Here is a 23,347-nt window from a genome sequence, read left to right on the forward strand (position 1 = left end):
TTTTTTCCAAGCTACATACAAGCTACAACAGCATGTGTTTCCTTTCCAATTCAGCCACAGCTGAACATTTCATTGAACCATTACAGTAAGAAAAGAAGCTTTCACAACAACTTTATGAAGCTCTCCTCTTTTGGAATCAAACAGATATATTATTAAAGCAATGCCCGTAAGAGGAATCAATCATCAGACTAAGTGATGGCAAGGATCGCTGGGCACTTAAATCCCATTATTAATTTCAATGTATTGATGAGAACTTTAGAACAGAGTATTGAGGAAAATAAATTGAAGGCAAATGCTCATGAAACTATTCTTTGAGTCTTTACTTTCCCTCTGCCCTGGATCTGAATATTAAGAAATGCAAACAATCCTCTTCATCAATATTTTTAGAAGTTTTATGGTCAATGCATACAGTAAATTCAGCTTTAAATAAGCAATCAAAGTTTTATTTTGTTTGGGCGTTTTTGCCATAGAGAAATGGGAACAGACAAAAAAAAGTGACACCTTTGAGGATTTCTGCTATAGAAGGTAAGCTAGCAATAGTAATCAAACCCAGCATTTTTAGATCCTTCCCCCACCTTTACTAGTTTAAAGATATGACAATTTAACACCCTTTTCAAAGAGAAATACATAACCAATGTATACAAAGCCAGTGAAGTAACACAGCCATATGAACTCTGTTTGGAAGAGGCTGACTGATCAAATAGCACATGGGCAGCCCTCATTAGTCCCAGTCTGTGCTGCTCTTTGATTTGTTTCCATCAGGCAAAGGATGTTGAGGTAAAGGTACAGCTGGTTCTTTGAAAGGAATATCATTAAGGGATAAAAATAAAAAACTCAAAGCATCAAGATTTTATTACAGAACAATCCATTTTCTGACAACATCAGATGAACATTACCCATTATTTCCTTACAGAAAGGAAAACACTTTTTGTAGAATACTACAGTATTTACAATCAAAAAAATTTATTATTTACATAAGTCACTTTTAAAATCTCTCCTTGTAAGTCACATTTAATTCTATTGTTTGGTTTTATTTTATCCTTTTCTTCCTTTAATTTTTTTTTAATTAAACTTTGCTCCACAGAAACACCAGCAATTATGCTTGGTGGAATGGGGTAAGAAGTTCACACAAAGCTCTCTCACTGCACAGGCAGTGATGACAGGTTCTGTTAAATATGCATTTTCTCACCTTAAAGATATTTCACTGGAAGAGCCTGAGCAGCAGAAGAAACAGTAATGGTCTCTTGGCAAGCACATATAAGCTGCCATTATTGTGATGAAACATTAAACCACAAGCAGCTTCCACAGCCAGACCTGCTTATGTAAAGGAGCACATTTCTTCAAGTGTTTTAGTTTAAATAGATATTAATGTACTTTTAAGAATGGTCTTCTAACTCAGCTTTCACCTCTTTTGTATGTATAATACATACATTACTGTGTTTTTGGAGTAAGGGTTTGGTTGTTTTTATTTTTCAAAAATCTTTGAGAAAAGATTAAATTGAAAAGAAATTAGCTGCCTTCTGCTTCCTACCAGCAAAGTAGTACAGACTTTTTAAAATCCTGGATCAAAACTACCTTATGCAATTCTGAATTTGCCAAGCCCAGTACCAATCCATCAAAGAAGGATTTCCTTCATTTCATTTTGGGCATTTACATAAGTACCTTAAGTTGGGTCACTGGAATTACTCTCCCTCATTCCCCATCCCATCTCACTCTATTCAGAAGGCTCATCCTATAATCTAATTTCACAAAAGAAAACTGCACTTTCTCTCCCTGTGAAGCAGCAAATATACATACAGCTTATTTTCATGAAGGCTTGATCTACAGGGGGTTAATATTTTAGAACTCCTAGGTAAAATTTGCAATCACAGTAGGAAAAGCTAAAGAGACACTTAACCTCAGGAATGCCATTAGGACCCTCCAAATGCAAATTACTGTGAGAGCAAAGATTTTTCAAGTTTTTCCTCTGAGAAAAGAGGGTGAAGGAAAAAGGTACAAGATGCCATGGAAGAGCTTCCTGTTAGGAATAAAAGGTTTCTTTACAAGAACATGCTTATCTCTGTAGACCCACACATCTTGGATTTCTAAACTGAATTTCAGAATGTAATTTAGCCCTTTCAAGCTGGTTTGGAGATCAGTTCCAGAGCCAGATCATCAGACTCACTGAGATATGTAAAGGATAAAAAGTGACAATAAAATTGCCATTCTCCTCTTCACATATAAAAAATTACTAAATGTGCAGAATCATAACAAACTTCAGTAACAAAAAAAATCCCTGTTTGCAAAATTAATTGATTCTACAAAATAGCTCCCTCTTCAGTTTTCCTTCAGTTTGAGTTGAACATACAGAAGACCCTTCAATCAAGGCCACCAGTTTGGAAAAACTGTGTTAGATTGAGGTGGTATTTTAATTATCATGGACTTGCCCTCCTCAAAGCTGAAGGTCGGAAGATGTCATTAGTTCACTTAATCAAATGTTTATAGAATGCTATTCCACAATATTCAACAACAGTTGGTCTGCAAAAAGGTTTCCCCATATTTTCATACAGTAATTTTGATATATAAAGTGAATTGCAAGCTAACCACAAAACTTCAGTCTTCACTTAGAGAAACTGGATAAAAGTAATAATATACCATGCTCAGCCAGTCTCCAGTCAAGTTATTCATAATCCAAAAGAATAAACAGTGATCAAGCTCAAAAATTTAGTTTTCCTAGCTGAACAGGAGATTTTCTGAGCAATTTTAAAGAACTTGGCCTTTCAACAAGTACTCCTCACATTTATTTGTATGTTCAGAGACAAGAACATAAAAATTAGATTGCAAACCTTTTGCTCAGGGCTCCTATCTGGCTGAACAAACAATTAGAGAGCATCTATCAATGTTTAGATGCGTTGATATCCTAGAACAAGCTAAGAATTCACCCTTTACACATGGAAATACAGAATTGAAAGTGAGCTGCAATTTTCCTGGATGGAAAATTCACTTGATTTTAGAATGAGGAACTAAGACATCATTTCCACAGCTGAGGAAAATGCCCCTTTCTCTTAGTATTTGCAAGATCCTACCAGGTAACAGCTGTAAGTTAATGCAGGGGATATTTTTCTAGTTATATTGGGATAGGAAGGCGTGCATGGGTAGTTTAATATTGTTCATAAACTTACTTTAATCTTATTTTGGATTTCAGTTTCCAGTTTGTTCTTGAGACCTCTTTTTGAGTATCCTGAACTTGTTTCAGATGTAGCAATTTGTCCAACTAGAAGAAATTATGTTATTAATGATGTAGAAAGGGCCTAGATAAGAAGCCAATTTCTCTAAAAGAAAAGCTCTTTTTTCATAAAGGATGAGGATGCTAAACCATGAAATCTTCGACATTTAGGAGGACTGTACTGCTTAAGAGGAGAGCAGGTATTTCTAATTAAAGAGCAAGTGACATTCTCCTTTCAAGGTTTTCCATTTGGTTGCTTATGTTTTAAAAAGGGAACAGTTAGTGATAGAAGTAGTATGTGTTTATGTAAATCATTATGTCATCATTTTGACCTCTACCAATGTAGAGATCAAAATCTAATTTATCTCTGCAGAGAGTTTTACTTATAGTATTTATGCTTTATTTCCCAGTAAATTATTGACTGGGAATTTAAATACTTTTGCTTCGCTAGGGGGATCACACGATTTTCTTAAATACTCACACTGATCTATCTGAGCCCTGGATGAGGGTAAGGAGAGGAGTAGCCTTAATTCACTGTGAGGAGCACTCAGATAGTTTGGTGATCTGATCACACAAGCTCCTATGGAATCAGATATTCCAAGAAACACTGCCAAGGTCCTGAAGAGTTTATAATTCTTCAGATGCACTGAATTGCTCTACTAAACACTAGCTGCACAAGAGGAACACATTTTTGTGTATATTTCCGTAAAAGAAGTAAACCTTATCTTAGCAGTACAACAAGAACCCTGAGAGTATTGATTTTTTTTTCCCTTGCAAGAGAAGACAGTTTGTAGTGTTGTAAGCATATGCAAGAATTGGGTCAGACTAGATGGATTCACAGTAAATATTTTTGGGTTCCGTTTTTGAGTAGCAATGACTATGTCTTGGTTAAAGACTGGCGTTCTGTCAAGCTTTTGCATCTCCCACACTGGACAAGGAAAATGAGTTAATTATACAAGTTTTCAATCCAGAAAAGAGCTGCCTTTATTACTCAGAAGATGGTGGGTCACATTTCAGGGAATGAGTTCTAGAAAATTCTATACCCAGCAGGGAGTGTACATCAGCATGAATGGAAAACTGCAAGCCAGAAGCTATGAAATCATTACAAACTCTCTCACTGACCTTCTTTCAGCACAGGACCTTTGCAAGCATCAATACACATCTGCTAAAATAAAAAAACTACTTCCCACCACCTCTTCCCTCACACAATACACATGATTTACATCTGTTTTCTGTGGAAATGCATTCCTTGCTTCCTGTCTTTGCTCTGTGCAGAGAAATTAGAGACAAGAGGAAAACTGCCCACGTGGAGAATAGACTGCAATGCCCATAAGTGAAATATACACCATTGCAAAATCAACATCACACTGGGCCGGAAAAAGCTACCAACTTGTCTTTGAAAAGGAAAAAAAATTAAAAAGCCCAAACTACAGACTTAAAAAGGAATAAGGAGGAAATGAGTCATGGGGAAAATTTCAGGGAAATTTCTCATGAAAAGGAAACCCATAAGCAATTTCATAAAGTTTTCCATGCTGTTGTCCTCCCCCTCTCCCCCCCCCGTCCTTTCTTTTTTCTTTCCCAGAAGCTTGATGGAAGAGGACAGGCCTCAAAATACTTTTATTTATCCTGCTATTAGAGGGAGAACAAAACAGAGAACGGGCCACAGTGTGCTCTGACACTCTGAAGATTTGTCTGCTGCATCTTTTTATTCATGGAATAAAAAAATGCATTGCATCAAGAACTGGCAACTACAAGCATTCAAAAACTATGAATCAGATTGCCAAAACCCAAACACATTAAATAACCATTCCATCTCCAGTTTTCAGACATGCTGTCAGGAAATGAATGGTTTCTTTCTTCTCCTACGTCAAATGGGCAGGTGGAAAATTCCCAAGCACGTTCTTCTCATGGCTATGTTCTCAATCAGCTGGAAAGCAAATGTGTCAAAGTCCCAATAAGGTCATTTGGATTTATATCTTAAGTCCCTCCCTGACATTCAGAGGCAGCCTTCTGTCTTTGCTCCTGCACTAGAGAAACCAGAAACTTGGGAATGTTCAGATATAGAAGGGGAAAAAAGATTCCAAGAGATAAAGCTGAGTCCTCAACATCCCTATTATAAATTGGCTTTACTTAAGCAAATTATCTTCTTTCCTCTGTAAATATCTTAAGCCATCACCTAATTAAAGAAAGAAAAGCAAGCTGCCTTGCTGTTCCAGGCCAACATACTTTGCTTATGGAGAGCACAATAGTTTGTAGAGCAGATGGAAACACCTGCTGGAAGCTCTAAAGAACACTGATCTTCCCAGCTGCTCAGAAGACTGAAGCACACTGCTCTGCTTGATACATTTACTTGTTCACAAGCTAACAACCTCTGCAGCTTCTAAACATCACTCAGAGTCAGTCTTGTCTCTGAATGTGGCCCAAGAAAAGGCTTTCTCAAAAAAAGTTTACCACAAATACAGTCTGCAGGGTAATTTGTTTGAATTAATCCAGAACAAGAAAAATTGAGCCCTCATGCAAAACATTTGTTTCCAGGAGGCTCACAAAAGGATTCTGCTACTGAAATGACATCATGTTTGTCTTGAACTAGTGTGGTTTTCCAGGAGTCTTCCAATGAGACATTGCCTGGATTCAGTGAATCAGATTTTCTAGCTTTAGCACTTTCCAAAATAAATAAAAGAAACTATATTAGCAATCAAAATAGAAGCAAAAGCACAGGAATTGAGAAGCTCTTTTCCTACACAGACATGGTACTCAGATTCCAGACTATGTCTCAATTTGGATGGCTGTTCCCTTTGATTTGGAATTCTACTTTGACAGTCATTGACCTGGAAATACTTTATAGACACTTAACTCCTGGGGAAAGGTCACAATTAGGATCCTGAAAAAAACCCCAACATTTTAGGGAGGTCACAAGTCCAACCATGACTCACACACATATAGATAGTTTCAAGGAATCAATTATTAGCTGTTTGAATGTGTCATGGCACAGTTCACACACAGCCATTTCATTATACAAATCAATTTTGCAGACCTGACACATAAAAAAGCAGCAATCTCAACAGTTTGAATGTGTAAATTCAAACAGAATTTCTTCTAGTAAAGCCACTGGTGAAAAAATTATTCTTTCTTATCGCACTTATGAACACGTTTAAGTTCAATGGTTAGTTGATAAAAAACATCTCTGGGGGGAAAAAACCTCTTAAAACTCTCCTACTAATGAATTCATTGTAGCTGCAAGAATTTCAATTAAAATAAGAACAACCTGTAGAAAAAGCAGCACATGTGACTCAAGACAAAACCTGCAGCCAGCCACCAGCATAACATGAGCCAAAGAGCTGACCTTGTGAACTCCACCAACGGAGGCTGCCACACACTCCTGGTACAGAAGAAACCCAAACAGGGTTTATTCTGTAGCTACAGATAACATCGTGATTATTGCTCTAAGAACCTGCTTACTGTCCCTCTTGCTGCCCTTTGGTCTTAGGTTCTGATCCAGCAGTGCTCTTTGCCCCCGCAGTTGTATGAACTCATTCTGCCAGCACAGCCTTGGTTTCTAATCTCACCTCTGGTCTGCTTAACACTAATTCCTGGATCTCACTGCCTGCCATGCCCCCTCCCCCTCCCTACTATTCCTAATCATTTCACTGACACTGGAGGAGGAACAAGCAAGCAAGAGAGAACACCTAGCCTACAATCACTCTCTGAAGCTTGTACCCCCTTGTTTTCCACTTCTTTAAAACAGTATTTCACTCCTGCCTGCCCAAAGCTACAGATCTATCCACTCATGCCCCAGTTAAGATTCCTTGCAACCAAGTAAAAAGCAACTGGAACCAACTCAACTGATATATCCTAGAAACAAGAATAAAACCTGAGCATCATCAAGGACCTACCGGTGGCCCTAGAGTTTCCTGCGACCTAACTGATGAGGAATAAAACATTAACAGTCAGATAAACCATATACCCTTTACAGTACTTGTTCTCTAGCATTTTCCTTATGGCATTTATTCTGAATTAGAGCAGAGGTTGAAAAAGAGTCTGGTTTATTTTGTGGATTTTTGGGAAGTTTTGCTGTTATGCTGGGACAGGGAAGGAGAGAAACATTTACAAAAAACTTGGCAAGAAGTGGCAACACCCACTTTTCTTTTGTTATTTTGGCCCCCATTGCCAAGATTTTTGGATTTTCATTCTGGAAAAAGGAGAAAGATGAGGAATTGTCTGAAGGAGTGTTTGCTGGGCTGCTTGCCCTCAGAAAACTGGAAAATTGCCGAGGCTGAAGAAAGAAAGTATTCTATAAACTCAGATCTGACTTGTGCTGAACAGAACAACATTTATGGAGAATTAATATTTCCAGTGTCTTGACCTAGGAAACTTTGTTATCTTGTATGAAGTTCAAAGAAATGACCAGTGGAAAAACCACAGAAACTGCCAAACAATCAGCAGTAGTGCTGGCTAGTTGTCCTGTCTGACAGTGTCTTGTCAGACACCTCAATAAGAAAGTGCAGGAAGAAAGCCTGCAAGAGACAGAGATGGTGAGTTTATTCTTAGCCTCTGGTAACATTTATCTTATGCCATAAAATACTCAGGCTTACATTCTTCTCACTACTACTCATTCATTAGCAGACTGTTCTTGTCTTCTATATAAAAAGACCTAATCCTTTTGTTCTACAAGCAGTTTTTAAGCCTTCTACACTCTTGCTGAGTATCCAAATTCATGAAGGAAAAGGACTGACAGCAGCCAGACAACCTGCCCATTCAAGCAACAAAGGTACAAATCACACCCTCGGGTTCCCTCAGCTACTAGCAGTAGATAATCAGTCAGAAGCCCCACACTTTATTGTAAAGTCTAAATGCTGTATCTTGTTCTAAGGAAAAGTTCCCATTTTATGGACTATCTTACTAGGAGACATTGATAGCTGTGAATGCTGGTTCAGAGTGTGTAAAACAGCTTCAAGGCTTCAGGGAACACAGTATTACAGAGGAAGAAAGTAGTAAGGAGAAGATTAAATCTTACATCTGGGATTTGTTCAGTTATTACAGAGCACGGGATGCTCTTGAGAAGCTGCCTCTCCAAGCCAGGAGGTCTGGTTGGATGGGCCAGCTGTCCAAGGCACCAACTACTAAGATTATTCAACCTTTAACTGTTGGAGGAAGCTCTTATTCTCCTGCAGCAAGCCCAGGAGTGGAACTGGGCAAAGGAAGGACACAACCATACTAAAAAGCACCCCTGGCACACCCTTTAAAGAACAGCTGGGAGCCACCAGACAGCAGAACCAGCACAAACAGTCATGTAAAAAGACCAAGTCTGCAGTGACTCCTTGTAAAACAAGTATCTGTAATCTTATCCAGCCTACATGGCTAAGACCACAGGGGGTAAAGAGAAGGAAAGGGGCCAGCTGGAGAAGGCTGGTCGAAGAAAACAAAAATATGAATTCCTGTTGCCTTCCTTATTTAGAGTATAATTTATTCACCCCAGACTGAAATGTCTGAGCAACTTCCAGAGCACTGAGAAGTTATTTTTACCCTCCAAAATATAAGGAGTATAAGAAACACAACCAACAATCACTGTTTAATACAATAATAATGCAATACTATGATTCACTTGCATTAAGTCTGACTAAATATGTCATTATCTTTAAATAGAAATGGCAACTAATAATTTTAAAACTAAAAATAGAAAGATATGTGATGTGAATCCTATAGGACTTACTCCTAACATGAATATATTATGCTGTCTTTCAAAAGTTTTCCGAGGTGCTTTCAGCTTTGGTAATTTTTTTGTTTTTCACTCAATTTTGCTTTCTATTTCTTTTGTGTACCAAGATACCATCTAGTCACAGAAATGCATTTCTAGAATTTTGTACAAAAAAGGACTACATCATTCCACTACTACAGAAAACATCGTGATATGAAATGTAGATGCCACTGTAACTAAAGAAAGTCAAATGGCAGAGAAGATGACAATGAAATATGTGGGATCAAATACACAAATAAACCCTTTATAATGAAAGGAATACTAAAAATCTTCTAAAAATGTCAGCTAGAGGAACTCAATAAAGGTCAAGACACTTTGAACAGGAGAAGTTAATCAAAGACTTTCTGTATTTACTGTCTTTTGTTCCATAACAGTACAATGTACTCCAGGTTACTTTAAAGCTATGACCTTTCTTGCCAGTATTCACTGTTCACTAACATAAAAGTCCCAAGTTTTGCTTGAAGAAGCCAAACCTGTTGATGTGTAAATTACGAGTCTCCAAAAGCACTACTTAAATGAAAGAGCTTCACCAACATGATTACTTTTGACTGTACTTGCATAAACCAAAATAAACAACAGGTGGGGAATGACCCCAGAACTCCCTTCATATATTTTAAACAGCCTTTAATGTTACCATTCCCACCACTAGCAAATGAAAATAGGTGGGGCAAATATCTTTGTGCCAATAAAAATGTTTCATTTAACAACAAAGCATGTGTTAAGAAGGCCAATTAAAATGTACAGGCACGTTTTGAAGTCACTGAATTTAGAGTTATGAAAATAAACCAGCATTTTCAAAATGGAAGCATGACAAAAACGACAAGCAGATTTCCATTACCTTAAGGAAAACCATGGTTTTCAAATAATTTTCTTTAAACTGTCACTATCAAAATCAAAGCAAAAATCAAGAAGGAGAGAGATTGTGAATAGCATCAAAACCACTCTTGAAACTTATTTTTTGTGGCTCAACAACCACATTTTCCTGTGTTTTAAAGTGCTTCTTTCCTTTCTTACAGGGCAAGACCATTAACACAAGAGGAGAAAAAGCCTATAGCAAAACTAGATAGCAAGTGTCTCTGTCCTTCCCCTCCTCAGGAAAGAGAATTATTTTCCTAGGGTGGCTTAGTTAAAACGTACATTTAAGTTGCTCCAACAGCAGCTAAAACTACAGCTTCTGTTTTCAATTCCCATGATTCCCAGGACTTAAAAGTGGAAAGGAAATTTGTTTTCCAAATAACACCCCTTATTCTGCAGCTTACTTAAAGCTAAGTAGTTATTTCCTGTGAGAATTTTACAGGAGTTAATAAGACATCTTTTTCTTTTGAAGAGAATCATCCCTGAGTCATCTCAAACCCATACACAGTACCCTACAGACAACAGATCCACACAGAATGGCTGAGGTTGGGAGGGATCTCTGGAGGTCTTCTGGTCCTATACTGCTCAAGCAGGACCAACTGCAGCCAGTGAGCTTATGAATATCTGAGGGAGACTCCATAACCACCTTGGGCAACCTGTGCTGGTGCTCACTGACCCTCCCAGTCAAAAAAGGTGTTTTCTGATGTGTCTTGTCACTCTCATGCTTTCTGACAAATCTCTTTGCCCAGGATTCTTCTCCTGGGAAGCTGAGAAGCCTCAGAGAAAATGAAAACAATAATTATCTGATTTGCTTCTCCTGTGTTTTGCTGCTTTGGAATGTGTTTGGATATTGTTTACCCACAGGTGGTTGTTTCATTGGTTTCTGCTGTGAATTGTTTTTGACTTAATGACCAATCACGGTCAGGCTGTGTTGGGACTCTGGAAGGAGTCACGAGTTTTCATTAGTATCTTTTAGCCTTCTGTAAGTATCCTTTCTGTATTCTTTAGTATAGTTTAGTATTCTTTAATATAATATAGTATCCTAAAATAATAAATTAGCCTTCTAAAACATGGAGTCAGATTCATCACTCCTTCCTGCCACGGGGCACCTCATAAATATGACAGTGTCTGTGTTTGTGTCCATTGCCTCTGGTCCTGTCACTGGGCACCACAGAGAAGGGCCTTGTTCCATCCTCTCTGCACCTTCCCTTCAGGCACTTGCACACACTGGTAACACGTCCCTCCCCAAACCTTTTCTCCTCCAGGCTGAGCAGCCCAGCTCCCACCCCCTCCTCACATGTCAGAGATGCTCCAGTCCCCTCTCCATCTCTGTGGCACTTCACTGAACTCTCTCCTGTACATCCAGTATGTGTCTGTGCAGGGGATCAATCCTAAACATTTCTGAAAGAAATAGAGTATTCTGATAAGCTGGGAAATTAAGCCTGAAGGGTTAAAAGTTTCACCTAAGCTGCTGCACAGGGTTTTCCAAGAAGGCACAGAGCCCTCCAAATTCACCATGAGGGGGTTTCTACTTTAGCCACTACAATAATTCAGTCCTGGTCCTAACTCAGAGCAGAACAATTAAGGCCAGCTTTCAGGAAACTAAATTCTGTCTGAAAATATCTCCCTAGCTGCAAAATTAGGAAGACTATAAAGTCACTTAAAAATTCACCAGACCTCAGCTTTCTTTCAAACAGTTTAAGCGTCATGAAGCAAATAATAAAGCAGATAATGTTGTTGTGAAATATTGCAAGGCTGAGAGAAAAAAATAGCAAATCTGTGTCACAGCATGGCCTATTAAAATAGTTCAAATTACTTTAGGAAACCATAAATATATTAAAAAAAAAAAAGTTTACCCATCTTCCAACTTTTTTCCCTCCACATTTTGGTAAGAGGACCAAATACCCAGGCAGACTAGAAGACATGAGCAAAAACTTCAAGTTCCTTTACACTTATTTATATTAAGCCATTATTCTTTCACAGTGCTTCCAGAGCAGTTTGCAGTAATCTGCACTATGAAAAAGGGATGTAACAGACAAAGAAAATGAGACGTTATGTGATGAGCATTTCTTAGGATGTCAGAATTTTTAATAACTTACACTGCAGTAAAGAAGAAAGAGATTAATGGCAACAGAGCAAGCAAGAAATAGGATTTTATGTATATTATGGAAAATACAAAATTGAAAGTGATCTAAAGCCTCTAACAGCATACTTATAAGTCTTTTTTACTGGCAACAGATTCCAAGCTTCAAATCAGGTTTGACTGCATGAGGCAGTAAGGAAAAATATAATAATTTCCTGATACTTCACTGAAATTCTTAGACCAAACTACAACAAAAATAAATAATAATCCTTTTTAGAAGGAATATTAGAATAGGATTCTCCTCCAGTTGTTCAGGAACGTTAGGGATTTAAAGTATTTCAAAATGTCTGGCTGCAGTTCAACACAACATAGCTAATGGGACTCAATATGAACTCTCCCATAACACTTTATCTAGTCAAATAATTTCTCTTTATAACTTTCTACCTCTAGCTTCCATACTGTCAGATAGAGATATCAAGCATATAAATGGGAAACTATATTAAGAGATATCATAATTGACTCTTTTAAGCTGAAAGTAGTTTTGTTTATACATTACAAACCACCTCAAGTCAACTGCAAGATACCCTATAAAATAATATCTAAAACCTGCAATTTCTGTAAAGCTGTTACACATTTTGATAGCATAATTTAGTCACTTTCTATTATGCAGACCACATAACAGAAATGGTAACACTTTTTGCCATCAAAGTTTACTTGGTGCATAGAGGAATATATTTTTTTTACCGCTAGCAGGGTAAGGCATTAATTGTAATTTGTTATCAGATGTGCCAATAAAGGCAACCACTGTGCCCTCCATCAAAAGCTGAAAAAGACTGAACTGATTACCAAATAAGGTAAAGTATGATAAATCTAAAACTCCAAGCTTCACACTTCATTCAAATCTCTCCAAGTTATCAACTGCAAAGATGTCTGCCAGTTCATCAAGTCAGCTTTGTCTCATTCTAAATATCATAAAAAACTAAGGTATATTTACATCAAGTAACTTCAAGTACATTTTTAGGAGGCTGAAATTCACTGTGAAAGCCAACAAAGATTAGGGAAAGCTGTCTATCACCAATTAGACAGTAAAAGTCAAAGCACAGAGGTTCAGTATTAACTCCTTGGGAGAAAGGCATCCCAATCAACATCCTTCACCTTGACTGCTGAGCTATCAGATTGAAACTAGAAGAAGTGGTCCTGGATGGCCAATACAATTTTCACAAGTTACTGTGAGGAAAATTTCAGAATGTGAGTTGAGAAATTAGACCAGGCTATTTTCCTCCTACTTCTTGGAACAATAACCTGTGTGTTCAATGATGCATATGTAAATAGACAAGGAACTGCTTCACTCTGGACCAAAGCAAGATTTAAGGCATAAAGCAGAATTTGAGAGGCATAAAGCAGAATTCAGTCAAACTACAGGACCATTTGTGATTGTAAATAGCTTTGTAGAAATAACTTGGAATACTGACAGTTTTGTTTTTCTGGTGTTCTTGATCCTATATTCAGGAACTCATTCCAGTGACATCTCTGTGGAGTCAGCATTGATCTCAGGTATCTATCATTTGCTTACAATAAAACAGACTGCCAGGAAATCATAGTCTCAGACTACAGATGAAGTGATGCTGTGGAAATCTAACACATAATGATTAGTTTTGGCCCAGAAAGTGTTTTGGTCAGATACAACAACATCGGAATTTACAGGAGGGAGAAGATGACATTAATCAAGGGGTCATCCTCAGTGTAAGTACAGTTTGCTACATCCACAGTGGAGATCAGGGGATTCAGCACCACTCAAAAAAACATTTGGGATACTGAAGCTGCACAATGAAACATAGAGAAATTATAAAGCACCAGATTTAAAGCTGTTGCTCCCTGGCTGGTTTGCTTTTTCACACAGGAACCCCACCTTATCTAATGCACAGGCCATGACAGCAGGGTGAAGAAGGAGAAATTACTTTGTATTTCTTTTTCCTCTTCCCATAGTAGAGTGCTTAGATATTAAAATTCTAGGGCAAAACCCTCTTTTTTCTCCTTTGTCTTCCATCTTAAGTTTATTATACTGCTATCTGAAAGTGTTGTATTTCACTAACTTATTTTCACAAAAGATCCTATTTTTATTTTTATAACTCAAGGCCTATATTATAACTCAGCACACAGCATATGAATTGTGTCTGCTTAATCTGGAATGTTTCCAGACTAATTTTTTTTCAGAATATTTGTCACTGTGCAGTACATCACAAGCACAATTCACAGTTGTTATCAGCTTCAGTTGCAGCTGTGAAAGCTTTGCATTCTTTATTTTATAGATGTCCAATTTGGAACCTTACTATTCAAATACAAGGATCTCAAGTGGTTACTGTTAATAATGTTACATATGTTGCTTCTTAAGCAAAAAGTAAAATCCAGGTCTTCAGTGACATTTAACTACAGAAACCTTCAGATGATCATCTCCAATCCTTTATTCAGTTCAGGATACAACATCAGGCACATGCAACAAGTAAAATGTGTTCTACAGACCACATTCTTTAAATCTAAGGCATTCCCAAAAGCCATGGTAAACAGCAAGTTTTTAATGGGGAAAAAACGTGTTAATGAAAGTACATCCTGTCAATTCAAATAAGGAGATGTGGGTGACATTAAAAAACTTAGCCCATATATCACTTGTCACTTATGTTTCTGTTGGTATTTTAATGAAGTCTAAGATCATGAGCCTACTGTGAAGAGAATCTGGGAGAGTAACAGCTGCTCATCTCTAATAGCAATCGTGTAACTTAAGAAATGTCATTTTATTATTTCCAAGGAACAAAGGAAAGGAAAACACTCCAATGACAAGGTGGGATGTCTTGAACAGAGGAAGACCCAACATTCCCATGTACGATATGCACGCTTTCCTAAAAATCAAAACCTCAGCATTTAAGTTGGCCAAAACCCATAACTTCCAAGCATTCCCTTCAAATTCTTTCACTAAATTAAAAAAACAAAAAAAACCCAAAAAACAAAACAAAACAAAACAAAAAACCCAAAACAAAACAAAAAAAAAAACCCAGAAAAACCAACTGGAGCTAGAAAAGGATCAGACATAACTGTTTCTGTATTTGTTATGTTTCAGGGTAGGTCTGGTATTACCAACAAGTTAATGGATGGAAGAGCAAAGTGCTAATTAAAGCAAAAGCTTTCATTTCAAGCCATTAGTTTAAATCTGTATAGTCAGTGTACAATTCCTTAAACCAGCAGACTCAACTGAGTTAAAGAAAGAGCAAATCCTATCATATTTAATGTTTCTTATGCCTAATCTAGGTACCTTTTTATGAGTACTTCACTATTTTCCTCCACAGAGGCAAAATAATGTCTTCTAGTGCTATTAAATGCTCATAAAAGAACTGATTTTCAAATAAAAACATTAATATGAAAATCCTAAAATGTAACCTATTTACCCTTTGAAATAAATTCTGCCCATCAAGAAAAATCAATTACATCAATCAAACTATAGAATTTGAAGGTAATAAAGTAATGATTCTAAGTATTTTCTTTTTCTTTTTTCCTACTAGTTACATTGTAGTCAGAAAATTTCTTTATTCTACATTAAGGAACAACTTATCCAAGCTAACTTCCTTCTGAAAAAATTAATTGACCCTTTATTATGATTGCATTTAGAATGCTTATACAGACATTTACTAAGCTTTTTCCAGAACAAAAACAGTTAAAATGTTTTAATTAAACCACTTTTCCTTGAGAAATGTTTCCTTTACAATGTTTTTAATATAACTCAACATTGGCTGCATCTTTCTTGACAGATGGTATTTCCTTAACAGAGACTGTCTCAAATGGTTTATGTATAACATTCTTTCTAAAATTCATTTCCTTTCTGTGTAAGAAGTTCATACACCAAGGAAAAAAAAACAGGAATGTTTCATGCCATGTGGGATATAAGCGTTCTAGAGTTTTGCTTTAAATTAGCCGAGTAATATTTTTGTAGAAATATTATTAACATGGTTGAAGCTTAACATTTGGAAAATGGAAAAATACTTGCCCACAACACTGCTTCTCTCCAGATCCCACTCCAACATTAACTTCTCTTTTATGTTCTACTCCTCAGTCCCATGTCTGGTGAAATCTGACAGATCTCAGTAAGGTTCAGCTTAGGAGAGAGATGTTAACTGGGTGACTGTTTTCAAGAACAACAGACTGGTAATTCTGTAACAAATACCTCCCAAACCAGAAAGGAAAGTTCTTATACCTTCCCTCCAAAATCAATCAAAACCCTGAAATCAGCAGAAAAGCACACCATAATCTTTCTCAGAAGGAGGACAGACACTGAGGTCTCACAGAAGTAGATGTGGCTCCTAAGGATGAGCCACTCCTCCATATTAACAACAAAACACAAGTTCTTAAGAGGGAGACTTGTATCAGCTGGATGCAGAAGAACTAAGGTTCCACAAGTAAAAATCGTGGGGAAATGGAATTTGCAGGAAATATCTTTGCAGGATACTCAGGCCAAATGTATTGGGTTTGCAGCTTGTAATATACACTCCCTATAAAGTTTGTAAACTTTTGGCTAAATGGCTGGAGGGCAATAGCAGTAAGAGCAGTCTTTAGGTGATAAAGAAATACCTGTTGATAATTTCTTTTTCCTCTTGTTACACTATAAGTATTCATTAAAATATTACTTTTCTAACAGATCAAATAATTTTCTGTACAGCCAAAAATTTTTATTCTAAAATATTCTGCCGCCTGTGGAACTATATTTACAGTAATATTTTGCTACTTTCCATTTTTGGGCATCTCTTAGCCAACATGCCATTTTGTGAGACTTCTAGTAAACATTATCATCTGTGTTAATACTGTGTTCATAGAGAATATCTTGCACTGAAATCCAAAGCTACCAGTTAGTTTCCAAAATTTGAAGGCTTGCCTATTTTATATTTATGAAGATATTATGTATTTCTGAACTTTACAAAACCCTGTCCTAAATATACCTTTTCCAGCGACTTTTGTACTTCAATACACAGTGAGAGATCATGGAGACTGGGAATATAATCTTTCTTTCTAGTATGCAAACTCATTTTAGCTTTCTGCTCACAGCAATGCTACCTTCAGTTCTGAAGGCAAGCTGAATGCCCAGAGCCCATGATAACAAAGCTTGGGACATACGTGCAGTGCCAGTTTGCCTGAAAGAGTTTTATGGATGCCTTCCATAAGGTTAAAAAATAAAGAACAACTGTATTTGGCACCTCTATTTGCCACTGACAACATGTTAAATGAACAAGGACCTGAAGGAACATGGGAATAACTGACAGCTTCCCTTTAAAAAGAGGAAGGATTTCCTACAGCCATTCCAGGGGCCCCATGCTGTTGCAGGAAGGTGAAAGTCTGCCAAGCTGCAAAGACACAGAGAGAAGGCAGACTATCAGAAAATCCAGCTAACATGTGACTGAAAGGAAAACTTTACTAAATCCTCTAAGCTTTTCATAAGGTTCATTCCAATTAAAAATAGTTGCTATTAGTATGTTTTCAAAGAGAAGTACAGGAGTGCTGTGTAACACATCATATTTGTTCTTCAGCAGACCAGCCTACCACAATTACTTCAACAAAACCCACATCATTTCAGCTATTTTTCCCTTTAGACAGAATATGTATTCCTGTGATATCAAGAATCATTTTAGCAATATCCCTGTTGTGACCACGTCAGGCACATTTGCTTCTGCCTAAACTTAATTTCCCTACTTTCATAACTACAGAGCCATTGTCTCAATTTTGCAGGTCAGTCATCTCTCAAGGTCCTTTGATGGCTGCTGTAATTAGAACACACACAAAAAAATAGCTGTTTGACCTCTGACAACTCAGCAGGCATTTGTCTTTCAAAAACTGTTAAGGTGGCAGACAAGATAAACATGCAGCTTTTTTACCCACTGTCATAGTCTAAATGAGATGTGCTGTTCAATTCAAGTATTGTTTGAAAGTGTGGGGTTTTTTATTGCTGAGTGGAGTTGACACTGTTCAACATCTAACACAGCATCCAAGAGAGGTGCAAAACTAAATGCTTCTCAATATTTACCAAAAAGACCAAGATTCTTTCTTCATAGCAGGACTGAGATACAATACATACAATGCCTACCTTTATTGCAACATAAGTAAAAATACTCTATGAGATAAAATAATAATTTCTAAAATTTTCTATTAAAATGTAAGTAAATTGTGGAAATTGGCATCTCAAGATAGAATAATTTATGACAAATTAATGAAGTATTCATTCTGTAATGAATGGTAGACCCATGCAGGCACTCAAAATAGCAGATAACTATAAGGATTTCATTTCAAACTTGGTATTCAAGAGAAAATTTAAACCTGATGTTCCTAATAAAAGAACACACTTCTCTGAGCAAAGCCATAATTTTGGGAGAGACACACCCTTTGTCACTTCCAATGGTTAGAAATAGATGAGTCTGCAAAACATTTACTGTAAATCATATTGAGACACGAGTATTTTTTTAAGGAAACTCTAGTGCAAAATCCATCTCATGGAGGCAGCACAAAATGCAGCAAAACCAATCCTTTCCTCAAACAGTCTATCACCAAAGTTTAGAAAGATCAAACATAACCAGAACACTACATTCCATCTTCCTAGACAGTCTGTAATTATTTAAGAGAGATTCAAACAAACCAAAAACCCCCTTTCCAAATGTGAAGTGCATGCCAATTCCCAGGGCATTAACTGGGAACTCCACTATCTGATGATGAATTACACATAAATAGCTGACTGGCAAGCCATCATTTTGCTTGTCCCAAGGACAAATCTATTAACCTGGGCAAGAGATCCTAAAAGAAATTGCTAAAACTGTTTTCTTTTTAAAGGAATTCACTAGGTAAATTGACAGATTAGTGGTGTTTTCACACTGAAGAGGGAGGACCAGAAGAAAGCTACTGTCTGTTTAGGAGGTTGAAAGGAAATTATTTGCCTTACCTTACCAGACTACAGGTTGTCTAGATAACCTTGGCATGAGTGTATTACCTCACACTTTCTAAAATGTTGGGCTCTTCAAGCAAAGAGGATTTCCATGAGTGAAGTGTTAAAAAAAAAAATGAACTGGTTCCCAACAGAGACTTAACAGGTAAGAATTTCTTTTACTTGTTTTGCTCTTTGAGAAATCTTTTGCAGTTTTCCTTGGCTTTGTTAAAGAACCAAGCAATGACTTCCTGGATCACATGGCCCCCATGTTGATACACAATCTCAAAAACTTACCCAGCAGAACCAGAAACAAGCTCCAAGTTCTGACCAGCCTGAAAGCTCATCTGCAGCTTGGCTCACTTTGAACAGTTATATCTTCCATGGATCAGCATGTGGTCATCACTGTCTCCTGGCTTATCATACCAGAACAGTTAAAAGTTGTTTCTCAATGAGGACAAAACATGTAACTGCTTTTCAGTGAACAGAATGCTTAAGAAATTCCCACTGTACCACAAGAATTCTGGGGAAGAGTTAGTCAAGTTTATGAGAAAAAATCATTCACTGAAATTAAAAGTGCTTCATCATATAAATTTCTTAAAGGTAATAGCACAAGCTGCAAATATTAGAAGAAAAAAAAAAACTTTACCAGCCATTATTAAATTTATTATGTTTTATTCTTGCTAAAGTACTATCTGCTTTTTCAAAACCAATGCTCTTTACACTCAAGCAGATCACAAACATGATCTTGAAAACAAAGGGAATTGTTCAGCTGAACAAATGTCTGATTACTGCAGGTATTAAAAACCAGAAGGATCTAGTCCTTCTAGCATCTGAATAATAAAATAAAGCATCTAAAAAAACCGAATGAGCTTTGTCACAATTCCATGTCCAAACTAGGACAAAATTTTTTGACATTATTTTCACTGGAGAAAGAGTTTATCAAAGCTAACCAGCACATCTCATATAAAAACACAAAATGGAAATCCAGAGGACTCATCATTCTCTTACATTTCTCCTCACACTTAGGGAAAGGAATTTACTCTACCTGTGTAGATCAGAAGAAATGGTCTATCTGAAGAGAAGTCTGCTGACAGATTGACTCCCTTGATCTCTGAACACTCTGCCAACTGGAAAACTCTCAGTATAGCCAAGACCTTTTTTTCTGCATTTGGGTATAAAACAGTGATACAAGATTGGTAACAGTTCTTGGGGTCTTTTTATTTGAGGGTTTTTCTAGCACTTTTCTAGAAACTGAAACAAGCAAAGCTTTAGCAGCAACTCAGAAGGTCGTAATAGTCACCTGATAGATGCAATTCAAATTCCTTCCCACTTCTGCGTGGGAATACATAAAATGCTGAATATCATCTAGCCAGAGCTGTACACTTGGTGGACATCTGTTTACAGCTTTAACTCACCAACTGAAAATGCTAACTATAACCTGCCCAAGGACACACAAGACAACCAATGAAAACTTCAGTAATCTCCAAAACTTCACACACTGCTTGCAGAGAAGTCTGGAAAAACAGAGGCATTTTACTGTGTTTTGATGTTGTAATTTAGCTGCTCGATGAATGGAATTTACAGTTTCTTTCTGAACAGCTACCTTTCAAATTTCAGAAATACAGCGTGAAGTGCTTTCAGTGGTATTTATTACAGAGAGACTACTAGTATCCTATTTGAGGCTGTTGTAAAAACAGTTCAAAAACATTAATCAGCTTAAAAACATTAATTTCTGCATACATTTTTCTATGTAAGTCAAATCCCATTAGGAGAACATACTCTTTAAAATATGGCTTGAGCTAATTTTAAAGATGGTTGGAAAAGTTTGGCCTACACTGATTAAAATCTATACTTAAATGAAAGGAAAATTTAACCACAAAAACTGTGCTCATTTTAGAAAAACAAGCATATCACTGCCAAAGTGCAGTCCTAAGTTTAGATGGCTGTCTGACTAAAACATTATAATTATGAGAAACTGAAATGGATTTCTAAATGTTTCAATATGAAACAGCCATCGGGTAATTTGCAAGATATACAATTATCTTCTGAATTCAAACACAATGCTAATACTCCATCTGAACAAATGCAGACTGTTTGTGTGAAGACTGAGGAAATCAATGTTAAACATCAATACCAACACTAGATAGGAGTAACCATAATGAAATCTTAGAGCAGAATTACCAAGTGATGTGGAATTAATTACTTCAAGAATTTTCTCTGAGGAGAAGAAAAAAAAAGAATCTCTCTCTGTTGCCTCTGTCTCTCCAAAAGCTGCTCAAGCTGAACAGAGGGTCCTCAGCCATTTTATCCCCATTAAAACTGCATCAGGAAGCATTTCACCCAAGCTCTCATGTGTAGCAAGACAGCAACATTTTTACCTTCAAACACCAGAGAGGGTCTTCAAATAGATGCAAAGGGTCATAGAACATATGTTCTGTTACTTCAAAAAATTAACATTCATATCTTCATGGGATCATTATCATACCTGACCATGCAAAAGTTAAAAGGAGATAAAAATTAAACGTAACCACATGCTCACCCCGGATCTATTTGTCCATTTCATGTATAACCATTGTAAATTCCAGTTACTTTGAAAAGTAAGTTAAATCTTGATCTGCAACAATCATGAACAGTTTGATGCAATTAGCAGGATTGTAAGAAATTCAAAGTAACCCCATTCTTGTTTAAAAATCATGATGGCATGTACTTGTCAGTACCTGCACTGCCTTTTATAGTCTGGCTTTGATTCAAGAAGAAAAATTAATGACTTGGTTGTTTTCTATTTCTGGGTCTCCTTTGAAAGCCTGAGTGTTCAGTTATCTTTTGACTCTTCTGACTTCAGCCCAGTCTGTTGTTTCACTGATTTGGTGAAAGGAGTACAAAACAATCTGTCATTTATAGATAAAAACACACAGGAACTGTGAGGAGCATGTCTGGGGACAGAGCAGTTCACAGGACCACCACCATTCAAAGAGTAATTTTATAAAGGACCAGAGAAACTTTTCAGTAAAAATTAATTCTCTTTCTACCAGCAGTGTGAGTTGATCCACATAACTGCTTCATACAGACTCATGAGGAACTCTTCATTTAGCCTTCATGGCACCTCTGGAGCTGCCATCAAAGGAGAAGAGCAAATAGAGATCAATTTCTCTCAACAGTAAGAGATGCTGGATGCCTTAAAAACAATAAAACCATCGTAAGCTCAATGAAAAAGCACCCAAAATTAAGAAATATCTTTCAGAAACACTGGAATGAAAGCAATACCTGCTCCCTTGATACCTAAAATAACATCAATAGCAGGTTTTACACCAAAGGATGCCTGAAACAAGCTCCTCAAGAGTCAGGGGAGTTTTAGGATCACACATGCAAAATCTTGGAAAAGCAGGGTGAAAAAAAGCTGTTCTGTTCCTAAGGGGAAACCACCTTAAGCCTATTATCAGATTAAAGGCAAATTAATGTCCTCAAACTCATGAAAAGATAGCATGCAAAGCTACTAATTTTGCATTGGCAAGTAAAGACTCTCCCAGTTTTTAACCCCTAAGCATTCAAGAACTCTAATACAAACAAATGTAATTAGGTAAATTATATTTATTGTATCGAAATAAGGGCAAGTTCACAAGTGAACTAGCTCAGCTAAGAGAAAAAAAAAATTAGGAAAATGAAGAGACATTTTGGGTATGTTTGAAGAATTCTGCTATCATAGCTCTATCATATCTCACTGTGCCCTGCTATAGCAAAAAGTTGGACAATTCACAATGCAGAATTGTCTTTCAGGAGCAATTTACTTGTTAGGCCAAGGCAACAAACAGTAAAATCAAACTGTGAGCTTTTGCCCACAGTCAGCAGGGACCCGTTCCAAAAATTCAACCCTCCAAAGGCTCCATCTCCCCCTCTCTTAGCCCTAAGTGCTGACCAAGCACCACACACACGACACAAACAATCCAGCTCTCCTCAGGCCAGTGCCAAGAAAACATTGAACCAGACTGTGGAGCTCAGTGCCTCGTGTCTGTGTGCTCCCAGCACCAGGACCTGAAGAAACAAGGGAACAAGGAAGGGACAGCCTTCAACAAGACTGTAAGTGGAGGAGAATGAAATAAGGAAAGAAGGACAGAGGAAAACACAATTATTTATAAATAATCATGAGGTAGGAAGAAAGCATAAATTGAGGCAAAGACTCTGCACATCCCAAGAAGATGGAAGAAGCAGCCAACAAAAGTAAAAAAAAAAATTAAAAAAAAAAAAAAAGTGCTTTGGCAAAGCAAAGATGAGAGGAGTAAGGGGTAGCAGCACACTGAAGGATGGGACAAGTGACAAGAAAGAAAAGACATACATGAGACTGTCCAAACAAAAATTAAGATAAATACTCTATGGGGAAAACTCTTAGACAGAATCAGGTAGAAAGCCAGCAGAAGGACAAGAGGATTTGCACCTATGGCAGTTCACATTAAGAACCTAGGGATTAAAAATGTGGCTTTACTAAAAATAGCTGCTAAAGGAGTA

General features: G+C 37.0%; 1 protein-coding gene across 8 annotated transcripts in view; it reads right to left on the reverse strand.

Annotated features, from left to right (window-relative positions):
- LCLAT1 (lysocardiolipin acyltransferase 1) overlaps nt 1–23,347 on the reverse strand; it is a 112,032-nt gene that overhangs the window by 86,551 nt on the left and 2,134 nt on the right. The window contains exon 1 of one of the 8 annotated variants that reach the window (XM_077176033.1): nt 19,142–19,262. The exons of the other annotated variants lie outside the window; for them this stretch is intronic. The gene's annotated coding sequence lies outside the window, so the exon portion shown is untranslated. Of the gene's footprint in view, nt 1–19,141; nt 19,263–23,347 lie in introns of those variants that run through there. 8 annotated transcript variants of the gene reach the window in all.

This window comes from Agelaius phoeniceus, chromosome 3 (genome assembly GCF_051311805.1).
Source record: "Agelaius phoeniceus isolate bAgePho1 chromosome 3, bAgePho1.hap1, whole genome shotgun sequence".
In the NCBI taxonomy this organism is placed as follows: domain Eukaryota; kingdom Metazoa; phylum Chordata; class Aves; order Passeriformes; family Icteridae; genus Agelaius; species Agelaius phoeniceus.